Raw genomic sequence first — 14378 nt, 5'->3', positions numbered from 1 at the left:
AGTCAACGACAAGGTTTGACTTTATCTAACCGTCGTGTCGTGGCCTACCTTGGCCACATTATAGCCCTCATAAAATAAACCGACGGGAAAGACCAAGTCGCCATGCTGTGGGCACTAGGTTTCCTGCAGCTTAATGGATTAAGTTGCTTTCTTTGATTCTAAGAGCTCTAAAGCTCAGATCTGGTCCATTCCATGGTCTAAACTTTATCCATTAAGACACTCAAAGAGATCAAGATCTCCAACCCTAGATCCAAATAAAGCCATAAACCACAATGTCTTAACCAATAATTCCTAGAAGGGATTACAATACTAGATCCCTCATAAAGTTGAAAGCTTAATTGACATGTATGCCAAAAAACATGTCGTGAATCCATTTTTGGTCATAATAAGCTAAAAGTTCCCAAAAACTCATGTAATGATAAGAACTCCAACCAAAGTCTAGATCTACAAAATATGATTCTCTTAGGACTCAAGAGAGTCGTAAAGTTGCCAACTTTTGAGTTCCTTCCTTCCAACTTGCTCAAATCATTAAGAATATGGGATAAAACATAGATCTAACCATGCACAACAAAAAACGTGGATGTTTTGATACTTACAAAGGTCCAAATAGAATATGAGACGATGGCGATGATGATGTTTCCTTGCAAGCTTCACGAATAAAAGACCTTTTTCTTCTTCTTCACTTCTTCTTAAAGCCAAGAGATACACCAAAAAAAAGTCACGAATCAACTATGGAATAAAGGTTAGGGTTTCTATAATGTATAAGGGTGTTGGAGGCTTGAAATAAACCCTAGAAATGGCTTAGAGGGGTTTAAATATGAATGGAACCCTAAAAGTGTCATGGGCTTGGGCCTAAACAACTACTACGTCGTGGCCTTCCTTGGCCACGCTATGGTGGCCCAAATATACGTGATCAAATAATTATTGCCACACCATAGCCTTCCTTGGACATGTTGTTGCACAAAGTTTCTTCCAAAACTCCATCTTCGGTCCTTAATAAAAGTAATCTTAACAATTATGGAGCACGGATGTTATAGCTTTCCACATTTTTCTAATTACAAAAACTTTCAAAAGTATAAACACACACCTACCCAACCCCACCCACCTCCATATATGCCCCACCGTAACACCCCAAACCCACCCACTCCTAAGCCCTACCTCGATCCACCCCTACCCTACCCCCACCCCCATGCACAAATACATACATACCAACACCGCCACTAAACCCCCTTCTACACAAACGCACCTCCACATACAACTGATGGGTTTTAGCCATAAGAACATCCTATGTGCTCATACAAACCCTAATGCTTGGATCTAGGTTTCTCTATTGTACATGCAATTCATCCAAGACTATAAACCCTAGATGTAGTATATGATAATCAATATAACATATGAATTAGGGTTTAGATCATACCTTGATTGTTATGTAGCAATAACAATCTCAAATTCTCCTTGTATTGACTTTAGAAAGCTTAGAGTCACAAATGTCACTCCTCTAATGGTTCACAAACACCAAGAGCAAGAGGATGAAGAAGAGAAGAGAAGGAGGCTCTCAAAAACGTGTGGAAACCCTAAAGATTCAGTTGCCCACGTTTTTGGTGCCCAAGGGGTCCTTAAATAGTGAGGCTATTAGGGTTATCTAACAAGGAAACCCTAATTTGGATGCTTAGGCCCTAAGCAACACATGAACTCTTTTCTTAAAGGCCTTGGACGATTTCTAATGGGTTTCCCCATAGAATTCGTCCACCCCTTTAATATGGAGTCCATTAGCTCAATATTCAACTATCACACAATTGACAATTCTAGTCCTTTAAGTTTAATTAATGTCTTTTAGCCACAAACTTAATTCTTATTAATTCTTGACTAATATTAATTAAACAATATGATTTCTCCTTTTAATATATTATTCTCATAATATATTAATAAATCATAATTAATCCTTTCTCTCCATAATTCATCCTATCAAGTTGCTTTGATGAAGGCAACCCAAAAGGACCATGCACCATCGGGTCAAGTACATACCAAAATAGTTATGGACTTAGACACTAATCCAACAGTCTCTCACTTGGATAAGTCTAATAACTATTCTGCGTATGACTTCAGATCCTGATCTGCAATCGTAGCTTTCCAAAGTCTCTGTCAACTCTGATCTTATCAGATACGCGTGTCCTTTAGATAAGGGATCATATATTCCTCCATTCTAGATATCGTATAGACTGAGATATGGATCTAAATCATTCTCTCTATCTATGTGCTGTTTCCCGAATTCAGATTTATGACGACTGACAACAGACTACAATTGAACACATCAATTTAGTCTCGGCTTGGCCAAGCGCTTAGGTGCCATCACTAAATCATCGAGGGGCCCACATATATCGCTTTTATCCTACTTTGGATAAAAGGAACAGATAAACTTTGACTCAATGCTCGCTTGCTCTCACTCACCAAATCACACACAACAATATGTTTTATAACACCAATTTACTGGTGCGTTTACATATTATCAATGTGCAACCGACTCGCAAGATACAACTCACACATCTCGGTTTCAAGAATATAAGATGTTATCATCTCACTAATCACTCGTGATGAAATCCATGAAGTGATCCAAGTGAGCGTGGGTTTAATCCAATGCTCAAATCATATTCATAAGCACTCATGAACGTTGCAGCAAACAATTGCTTATGTCTAACACACTTTAGACACTCCACACACGAATTCACGACAGTCTTCATTCATACCTACTTCCAACATATGATCGACTGTGGTCCATTCGAATAATTTGACTGTTCTGAACCAATTAAATTATTCAAGAAGTCAAAACATGCAAAGTGAAATAGAAGGATAATACTAATCCCATATGGCCTCAAACCTTTGAGTATAAATAAAACACCTTTTTATTTATCACCATATCGATTACTCATTATTTGTTGTTTCAGGTAATCAACTTCTTACTTGAATTACAACACTTGTCCCATGCTCTTAGTATGCACACAATGTTTACCTATGGTTCTTACTTTGTGAAATGTATCAAATTAACACATTTCCAATCATACTCATTTCACAACTCCCAATCCTTATCATAAGTATAAGAATATCAAATTCTTGCCACTTATAGAACATGTTAGATTCTAACATTTTATGCAATGATTCTTTTGTAATGTCACTACACTAAGGTCACAATGACTATTGCCAATGAATTACAAAGCTCTCTATCGGAAATTGTTACAAGCCAATTCCATAGATGTGATGTCTCTCACTCAAAGTACATTCCTTTGAAAATCCTTCTTGCATAAAAGTTTCTAATCTAGACATAGATTCTTAATATCCAACTCCTAATATGGAAACTTTTCCATACTTACCATATGACAACTCATTCTTAATAGAATCTTTTATATTGATAATAATGTCGATATGGTCCATCCAATACTATACTTCCAACTACTCACAAGCGACCAATCCTTGGCGAACTTTGGATTGTCCTTTGATAGTTGTTTAATTATCTTAGTCAAAACCGATTCTTGTCCTTTTCCCTCTAAATGTGCTAGACATTTGGAAAATTTTAGAATGGTCAAATATTATAGCATTTGTAATCGATCCTAAACCCGAAGTGTATGGGACACGATGTATAATGTCTTACTTGAAGCTTTGATACTTTATCAATCTTATGCCATAATATTTTATGTGCTACGTTCTCTCAATTCTAAATATGAAGAGGAATGTCGTAATCATAATCGAAATTTAAGAACACACTATGTATCCTTTGACTAATATTATTAATATTCCGCAACCTAAGCCTTTAGATTTGAAATGAAGCATAATATTCTATCCCTTGATTATAGCAAAACAACTATTCAACCCTTACAACTTTGCAAAGTATGACTCTTGTTTTCTATAATTAATATTGCTAACTTGCAATACTTGCCTTAATAATCATGCAATCATAAAATTTATTCTCCCACTATCACGATGATTATTACAAACATAACACTTATGCTCCCACTAGCTTTGACATGTATTTAGAAACAACTTAACTTTCAGAAAAACAATGTCTATTGAATTTCTTTAAGTTCATATTTCTAATACCCAATGCTTTGATAATCTTTTATCAAGGCTTCTTAAACTTATACACCTTTGCCTTAGATAGCTCAAATGTGTATCTTAAACAATTCAGACTAATTGCCAAATCTCACAATTTGAATCATGGAAAGGGATACCGTAACTATAATCGAATTTAAGAATGCAATTTTCACAATCACTATCTTCTTACAATCTCTCTTAGTGAAAGCATTTCCTCACAGTCATTTTCATGAAGGAGGGAAACTTATGACACTTAGATTTTAATGGTGTATGTGTCCCTATTCATGTGAATGTGTCAAAACCAAAGTTTACGACAAATTCAAGCTCATATGGACCGAACTTTCTCAATCTTTATTTCTTTCCTTATGGTAACACGGCTTCCCACCATGTCTTCCAAGTAGTTAAGCAGATCACCCTTTCCTATCAATGTACTTTTCATTGATCAAGGTCCTTGCCTTTTATGCATTCAATGAGAACTCATAGGACTCATATGCATAATTAATTCGATTGGAACGGCACAGAAACAAGATAATGTCAACACGATAGGTTGTAAACCTCTACTCGTGTGCTAGTGATGATCGATAAGGTTTATTTTGATTTATTCTTGAAACCTTTCAAGACCATTAAGACTCCCACTGACTCCTTGACATATAAGGTTCTCTTGTCAATAAGCATTTCTTGACAAACAATTATTCAAGAGTTAGTGTAGCTTTTATCAAGACAAAACACTTCATAAATTGGTCCTAGTTGGTCTTTGTCTTATCCAAGACATCACAACTTTCCAATTTCAAATGTGCAAGAATAAGAAAACCTTTTTCCAAATTCTACATTTTATGAATGTTATAAACCTTCTTAAGACTTGTCACTTAATCTTATCTTTAACACTTGTTTTGGAAACGAAGTATGATTGACTTCTTGATTTAACCATTTCTTCAATTCTTGATTCCTCTTCTTAAACATACAATTGCACAAAGATTCACTTAGAGGATTAATTGAGATATGGTTCTTAATCATTAAGAGCTATCATAAAACATGATAAAAGGTACTCTCCCTTCTTCTTAGAATAGAGAAACTTTTATCTTTCTACCTAGTTGATTCTTCTTATTCGTACTGCTATTGATTTAAACCTTTTCAATCAATTCAGAATTACACTTAATCTTATAAGTATAATCATATTTACTAAACCTTTAGTAAATCATGACGAATATCTTTGTTACTCTTGTGGTGGACTTGATCAACACACAACTTTGTGTACTTGATCTCCTAGTCCTTCACTTGACAATTGTCAACGAATTAGTCTAATTTCCAAATATGAAATTTCTCATTCATCGTGCCACCAAGTTGCATGATTCCAAGTTTCTGTCCAATTGAAACTTGGGCGATGAGAAACTCTCCCTATTTGGTAAATTCTCGACATTTCAACAATTATCATAATTGAGAATCACATCCATTCGTTGTAGAAATATGCAAGCATCATTTTTTCATAACGATTTCATTGCAAGGAAATAAATAAATAAATAAATGAGTCAAACCAAAATTTATTTTTTATTTATAATAGCAGCGGAAAATATTTGTCCTTACAATGCAAAATCAACTGAAAAACTATGTAATCAAATATTCCTAACAACTCTATCATAACTTTCTAAGCTCAAATCTAATCTTCGAATCCATGCGATCGAGATCCATTTCTTCGTGATTAGACTCATCTTGCTTTCTCATCAAGCTTCCTCTCTTTTCACTGATCCTGCAAAACATTCAAATGCAATCTTATCACATCATGTATTAAGAATCAACGAATAGGAACTTAATGAAGTTAGATAGTGGATTTTTACCTGAAGCACAGTCATACTCTTTGACTCTCCCATCTTCTGGACTCTTCAGGCTCTTAGGACAGACTTGTATTCAACGCCCTTTCTCTTAGAAGCAAACGCAGGTCGGTTCTCCTACAACGTCCTCGGAAGCATGGTTGGTTGACTTTCCCAACAAATACGCTCCATTGCTTTGCCAAATCATTTCTGATTCAGCAGCAATGAGCATGTAAGTTAGGTCAATGAGGTTTTTCGTCATGACCCATCATATAATACTTTCTCTTGAACTCATTATATGATTCGAGAAGTGACTGCAGAACCCAGTTCACAGCCAACTTATCCGAGAATGACGCACCCAACATTATCAACCTATCCATGTGTGATTTCATTCCTAGAACGTGGGCACACACGGGTTTACCATCTTCATGTTTCATTTCCAATAGGGCTTTAGTGACATTGAACCTTTCTATTCTTCGATCTTGTAGATCAGGGAGAATAACGGGAGGAGGAGGAGGAAGTGAAGCATGATCTCTTGTTCCTCGATCGAATCGTGGAATGTCATCTTCATGTGGAATGCTTGTTCCACGGGATTTGGGAAGACCATAGTTGTCGAACTTTGACATCTACAAAATGGGAGAAAACAAATTCAAGTTAGTTGATCGATTGAGTCCTTAGTAAATCACCCAAATGATATACTAGGGCTAGGACCCAACACAATATTCTACAACTCGGGAGAGGGATGCCGTAACCCTAATTGCAGAACATTTGAAGGTAAGTGAATGACGATTCACTAATTTTCCACCATGAAAAACGAAAAAACAGATTAAGTCTTAAATGTATTGAAAACTCCTAGATTCTTTGAGATTCATTGAACCTTTTCAATGGCATGTTTAAATCTCGACATGCCCCTCTAGTTTGTGACTGGGATGCCGAGGATCACAAAGCGGGTATGAATAACCATGCAAATCTACATGGTACCCCCACATGTTACAGTCACCTATTCGATGTGCCGGTAAACCACACACGCTCCATCGAACTATGACAAACATTGAGTCGCCCTTTGCTACCTTTGCTTAGAACCATTTAGTGTGCCGGTAAACCACACACGCTCCACTAATGTCTTCGCAATGGTACAAAGTGTAATTTCATGGAATTGCATCAATTCACTTTTGCCTAAAGTAACTAAGATTAGGAATTTTATGAAAACATTTAGCTACTTTTATACTTCATTATAGTTATAATGGAAGGTTTCTGTCCTATCCTACCCGTTCGGCTAACGACCCTCCACTAGTCAAGAGTGTCGTGGGTAAGAGTGGATACCCATTCAATCGCCATTTTATAGGCAATTTCCTTAAACACCCCTTATAGACCAGCTTCGTGAATGAGGCCTACTAACGGTAAGACTGACTTTTACTCATACATATATATAATGTTAGACTTTTAATGTTATATATAGTATTATACTTTTAAAATACTAGGTGGTCTAATTTAATAATTATACTTTTAATTCTATTAAATAGTACACCAAAACTTTATGGATTTACTAAATCTCTTTTAATTATACACTTTAATTAATTAATAAAACCATAAGGGTGTGATTTGAACTTTTCAAAACATTACTAGAGTTTTAGAATTTAACCTTCCTAAATTAAACTTTTAATCAACTTTTAAATTCCAAAACTTGAGGGCAAGTTTTGAAACATTTCAAAACATTAGGGTTTAGAATTTAAATATTTCAAAATCAAACTTTTTAATCAAAAATTTAAATTCCAAAACTTGAGGGCAAGTTTTGAAACTTTTCAAAACATTAGGGTTTAGAATTTAAATATTTCAAAATCAAACTTTTTAATCAAAAATTTAAATTCCAAAACTTGAGGGAAAGCTTTGAAACTTTTCAAAACACTAGGGTTTTAACTATTTAAATTTCAAAACAGAACTATTAAGTTCAAATTTAAACTATAAAACCTAAAGGAGAAAAATTAAAACTTTTCACAAGCTAATTCAAATCTAAATTACAAATAATCAAATTTTATCTAATAAAACAAATGATTATCTAAATTTTGACAATTATCTTCTATTTAGGTAAGGATAATCACCAAATATTGATAAAATTCGGAATTTATAAAAAAACATATTTAAGGTAATTATCCAAAGCCAAAACAGGAAGAAAATCGCGAAAACGAGCTGTCAGACGTTTCAACTCGTCGAGTCTGGACCTGGACTCATCGAGTACACCTGACTCGGCGAGTGCACCAAGCGACTCGGCGAGTCAAACACTCAGAATCAAAAAATTTCGATTTTTAGTGCTGATTTCGATCAAATATGCATCAATACAATAGAAACCAATCAAGGCTCTGATACCACTGATGGGTTTTAGCCATAAGAACATCCTATGTGCTCATACAAACCCTAATGCTTGGATCTAGGTTTCTCTATTGTACATGCAATTCATCCAAGACTATAAACCCTAGATCTAGTATATGATAATCAATATAACATATGAATTAGGGTTTAGATCATACCTTGATTGTTATGTAGCAATAACAATCTCAAATCCTCCTTGTATTGACTTTAGAAAGCTTAGAGTCACAAATGTCACTCCTTTAATGGTTCACAAACACCAAGAGCAAGAGGATGAAGAAGAGAAGAGAAGGAGACTCTCAAAAACGTGTGGAAACCCTAAAGATTCAGTTGCCCACGTTTTTGGGGCCCAAGGGGTCATTAAATAGTGAGGCTATTAGGGTTATCTAACAAGGAAACCCTAAGCGTAAGCAACCCATGAACTCTTTTCTTAAAGGCCTTGGACGATTTCTAATGGGTTTCCCCATAGAATTCGCCCACCCCTTTAATATAGAGTCCATTAGCTCAATATTCAACTATCACACAATTGACAGTTCTAGTCCCTTAAGTTTAATTAATGTCTTTTAGCCACAAACTTAATTCTTATTAATTCTTGACTAATATTAATTAAACAATATGATTTCTCCTTTTAATATATTATTCTCATAATATATTAATAAATCATAATTAATCCTTTCTCTCCATACTTCATCCTATCAAGTTGCTTTGATGAAGGCAACCCAAAAGGACCATGCACCATCGGGTCAAGTACATAGCAAAATAGTTATGGACTTAGACATTAATCCAACAACAACCACCCCACACTCACAAACACACACCCACCCATCCACAAAACACATACACACCACCCCCACAAACACACACACACACCACCCCCACAAACACACACATACACACAACACCTCTATGAAAACCTCTACCCCTCACACACACATCCTTATGCCCACACCCACAAACACACACACACACACACATACACAACCACCCCCCACAAATATATTGCCACACCCAGCCCCACCCCTATAAACATACACACACCCACCCACCACCCCCACTACCTCCACAAACACACACTACTACCATAAATTCCGACATACCAACACATCTACTACTACCACCACCACCACCATAATCACCACCATCAAGTTGTCACCACTGCCACACCGCCAACACCACTACCATCCCACCACCATAACTGACGCCATCATCGCCACCACCGTCATCACCCCACTATTGTTACCGCCACCAACACCATTATCATCATTCACACCACCACTGCCACCTCGACTGCCCCCAGCACCGTCATCGCCACAAACACATTCATTACCCACCCATCACCCCCCCCCCCCCGCCCCCGTGGCCTCCCCCACCACTACCATTTTCTAAGAATGAAAACAGATAGAAAAATACACATGTAAAATTTTTTTCTAATTTTATGTAACCAAAAATGAAAAAGTAACAAGTTTTAACTAAACACATTTTCTAAAATTTTCAATGAAAATGTAAAACGGAAAATGAAAACTGAAATTGAAAAATGGAAAACAGGAAAGGAAACTTGTTTTTCCGTAACTAAATGCAAACTAGGTTTTTGGAGAAATGGAGAATGCTACGATGGATCATGTGAAAACAATGAAGGAAAACGTAATGCTTACTGGTAGAAATGGCAAAAAAAAACCCGAACCTGACGGGGAAACCCGAAACCCGATTATTTCGGGTCAGGTAACGTGTGGTTATCGGGTTCGGCGCAGGGAGTGGGTTATCCTCGCCCTGACCCGACCCGCCCCGATTATATATATATATATATATATATATATATATATATATATATATATATATATATATATATATATATATATATATATGTTTGAATCTTTTTGATGTTAATTGCACGCATTCAAAGATAAAATACTTATAGTAGACAATTTTTTTAGTTATTAACAATCTGGTGTGAATAATCATTTTTTATGTTTTGACTTATTACACTAAAATTAAATCAAATAATTTTTAATATAACGTCAAGTTAATTTTATTAAAGTGATTCATCATATGTTTAATTTAAAAGGGAGGCTAGAACACATATTTTTTTATAAGAGATCGGGGTATCCTAAAATAGAATAAAGATTTCGTTATGAATTGTTGTAAACCCGATAAGATACCCGAAACCCCATGGGAAAACCCGAACCCAACGGGGCGCCCCGATAAGATACCCGAAAGATATCGGGGCGGGTTTGAGAAACCATGCCCCGCCCCGAACCCGCCCCGTTGCCATTCCTACTTACCGGGTGTTGCCCTCCCTTCGAGGTTGGGTGTTCAAGTCTCATTGGAGACATAGATGGTATTATGTGTAGTGTAGATTTTCCGTCCTTAAAAATAAATAAATAAATAACCTACTAGATTTTTTTTTTTTTAATTTAAAACATTTTGGTTTACCTAAGTTTATAATTGAAACTTAAAGATTGGAAATAATACTAAAATTTCGGGGTTGCACTCATTATGGTTTTGAATGTTCAAGATGAATAAACATACAAGATTACTCAACATTACAATAACTGTAGCTTTTATTGTTATAGATGTTAAAGATGAAAGAATGTTTAAAAGTTACTAAAATTGATTAAATAGATAATTAATTAGGGTAAATATGATATTTTGATATTTATAATTGATAGAGATAATATTTTATATTTAAATTTATAAAAATGGTAGAATAGTCTATTAATAAAACTAAATATTTAAAATAATTATAAATTATTTAAAAAATATTTGGATAAATATGATATTTTGAAAGTTTAAAAAATTAAATATAATATTGTGAAATTAAGTTAGACAAGTATTATATATTAGTGTTTAGTAAGATATATATCAAATTCACCCTTAATATTATATAATTAAAACTATTATATATTCTCAAACACATCTCATGTATATACTTCATCTATATGAAGATTTTGAGAAACATTTATGATATTAACATATATTTTACTTTTAGTTCAATTCTAGTAACAAGACTTTTCCTTGACAAACATTTTTTATGAACGCACTGCCAATAATATTAAAAGGAAAAAAAATCCCAATAGAGATTTCACATTATAAATAATTATAAACAATAATACTATTTTTTGTATTCACACACAAGTCAATAATTAAGTAATGAATATTGATTTACAACCCCCTATAAGATAGTCTTTTAGTCTACTTTTTAAAAACCACTAAAGCCAACCCATCACCCCTGTAGACGTTGACTTCGACAATCTCTCCTCTATATTTACGTCATCCAATTTCTGTACTCTACACCCATCGGAAAACTTCCTTTCTCCCGGCTCAAAATGAGTTCTGATCACTTCGCAGCACCCCCTTCCGTATCCAATGGGGCTCTTAGAAGCATGGAGCCAGACTATCCAGAAGAAAGCGAATATGAAACACAAGCAGCAGCTCCGAGCCAAGTAAGATTTGTTGGTAGTTCCCAGCAGTTCCCCGTAGTTGGTGAACGAACAGTGCCTATAGTTGACTTTGCGTTACCTCCTCAACAATCAACTTTACGTCCTTTCTTTGTCTCGAATGATAAACTTAATGGAAAGGACAACCCTTCATCGGCTGAAAACGGTGGTGGTGGTGCTGCTACTGTCTCCGGTTGGGTGCGCCCAAAAAATTCTGAAAATATCACCCACAATCCTTATAGTAACACGTTAGTCCCAGCTAGCCGCTCAAGCTTTGATGCCCGAGCTCGATCCAATGTCAGTATGAGGGGAGACAAATTCAAGCATGCCAACCAGCAACTTGATCTGTATTGATTGACATCCAAATCAATGAAAGAATGAATAAAGTCGCATCTGCAATATCTCACTTGATGGGATCTGTTAGAAGACTGCGTTAAACTTTGTGTATGATTTGTGAATCTTGATTCTGATGTATTTGGTTTCGTCCATTGAAATGTTTCTTGATATTATTACTATGGCTAAATTGCAAATACTATTTTATTTAGTATATATAGATGTAATCGGGGATTTGTTAAATTAGGTCAGAACTAAGTTTTTTCCAGCATTATACTTTGGCAACAAGTTGTATCTGTTTCTGTTATTTCCATGTTCATATTCCTCTGTCTTCGTCACTCTTTCTTCTCCCCTGTTTCTGCTGTTTTTCCTTGGTGCACAAGGTGCAGCTACAGCTGCAAATCTCTCTGATTACACTTGGTATCAGAGAGCATAACCAGGTACAAGGTACAGTCAATCACATCATGGATGGCCAGGAGAAAGACGGATCAGCATCGCTTCGTTACCTGATGCTGTCACACAGGAACTAAGCCGTATGGGCCATAAAGCTGAGGGACTTTATTCGGGCGCAAGATGTTTGGGAGGCTGAGGAACCTAAGAAGCCCCAAAACACCATACCAGTTAATAAGGACAAGATAGCATTGGCAACCATCTATCAAGGAATCCAGGAGGATGTCTTGCTGTCAATTGTGAAGAAGCAAACAGCAAAAGAAGCATGGGATATGCTTAAAGCATGTATCTTGGAGTGGATAGGGTGGAGGCTGCGAAAGTACAAACCCTAAAGGTAGAATTTGAGGTTCTAGCGATGAAGGAAATGGATTCGATTGATGACTTTGCGCTCAAGATAAATAACATAGTAAGCAACATCCGCGTTTGGGGGGACACAATGGAAGCACAATACGTGGTTAAGAAGTTTTTAAGGGCAGCCCCAACAAGGTCCGTGCAATTGTATCAGCCATTGAACAATTTGAGGACATTGAAACCATGACAATTGAAGAAGTGATCAACTGTTTGAATGCTTATGAAGAAAGAGTTCGGGAATCTAGTGAAGTGGATGAAAAGAAGCTACTCCTAACTCATCGAGAGTGGGTAGAAAAGCCAAAGAAAAAGGGCGATAACTCCAAAAACTCCAATAAGTCCTATAAGTCCTATCGCGGTAACAAGTCGCGAGGTCGTGGTAGAGGCTGGGGAAGAGGTGAAAATACGTGTGACAGGAGAGTATGTATCAAAGTAATCAATGCCACTTTTTTGTCTATAAACATTATTACTAGCCAATGTATCCATCTGCTTTCATTTTCTTTTTGAAAATCCATGTATAGCCTAGTGGTTTGCAACCTTGATGTAAATCCACTAGTTCCCATGTAGTTTGCAAGATGAAATCGATTTCGCTTTTAATTGCCTCTTCTCACTGAGGTCCTTCAGAAGAGGTGACTACCTCTTTGAAAGTTTGAGGCTCTCTTCCAACCATATATGTAACATCCCGATTATGAAGTATTTTCAATTTTAACCTTATGTTTGAAGGAATATTTCATTTTGACCATTGTACATGAGAAAGATTGCAAAAATGGCCCATACTGACATTTTGGTGATTTTGGCTAAAGACTTAGTACGTTGGGCATACTTGGGCGGACCTTAGTATGTTGGGCGTACCCTTCATACGTAGGGCATACGTGAAGGATCCTCAGACCCTAAATTTTAGGCTTTAGTCTATATATAAACATCATTACCTCCTCATTTCTCATTCACTTCTGCACGTCCGCTTCTATTTCGTCCATCTAGAACCCTAATCCTTCTGGAAAGTGTTCTTGAGCTTTTGTGGGTACTTTTGGTGATTAAGAACAATGGAGAAGAAGTGAGGACCACCTTGGAAGAGTGAGGCACCTTAGATTCAGAATCTCATCACCATTTTACATCATTTTAAGGTAAAAAGCTCTAAACTTGATGATGATTTGCTTAAGATATTTTTAGCCTTAAAGTTGTGAACATTTGGGTCCCATTACCTTGGAATTATGAGTATGGGTTACTCTAAGTCATTTGAGCCGTCCTTTTAGATGTTTCAGAACGTTGTGATGCAAAAAAAAAAAAAAAGATTTTAAGTGTGTTATGCAATCCATGCATGTGTTAGATGGTTCTATTAGGATAAGAACTTAGGGTTTTGGACAATATGCACTTTATAGCCATGCAAAGTCTAAAAGTTCAAAACTTTATAACTTAAGACATCATTATGGGCTTGGATATGAGTTTTGGACGCAATGGCTTAATGAAATAAGCTCTTAATGGAGTTTTGGGATTGGACTGCATACGACAGGTGTACCTGGTGGTACAATGCGTGTACACGTCCAACGCCCCATTTTTTTTC

Source organism: Lactuca saligna, chromosome 5 (assembly GCF_052625555.1).
Source record: "Lactuca saligna cultivar CGN05327 chromosome 5, ASM5262555v1, whole genome shotgun sequence".
Lineage (NCBI taxonomy): Eukaryota > Viridiplantae > Streptophyta > Magnoliopsida > Asterales > Asteraceae > Lactuca > Lactuca saligna.
This window is presented reverse-complemented; position numbering follows the sequence as displayed.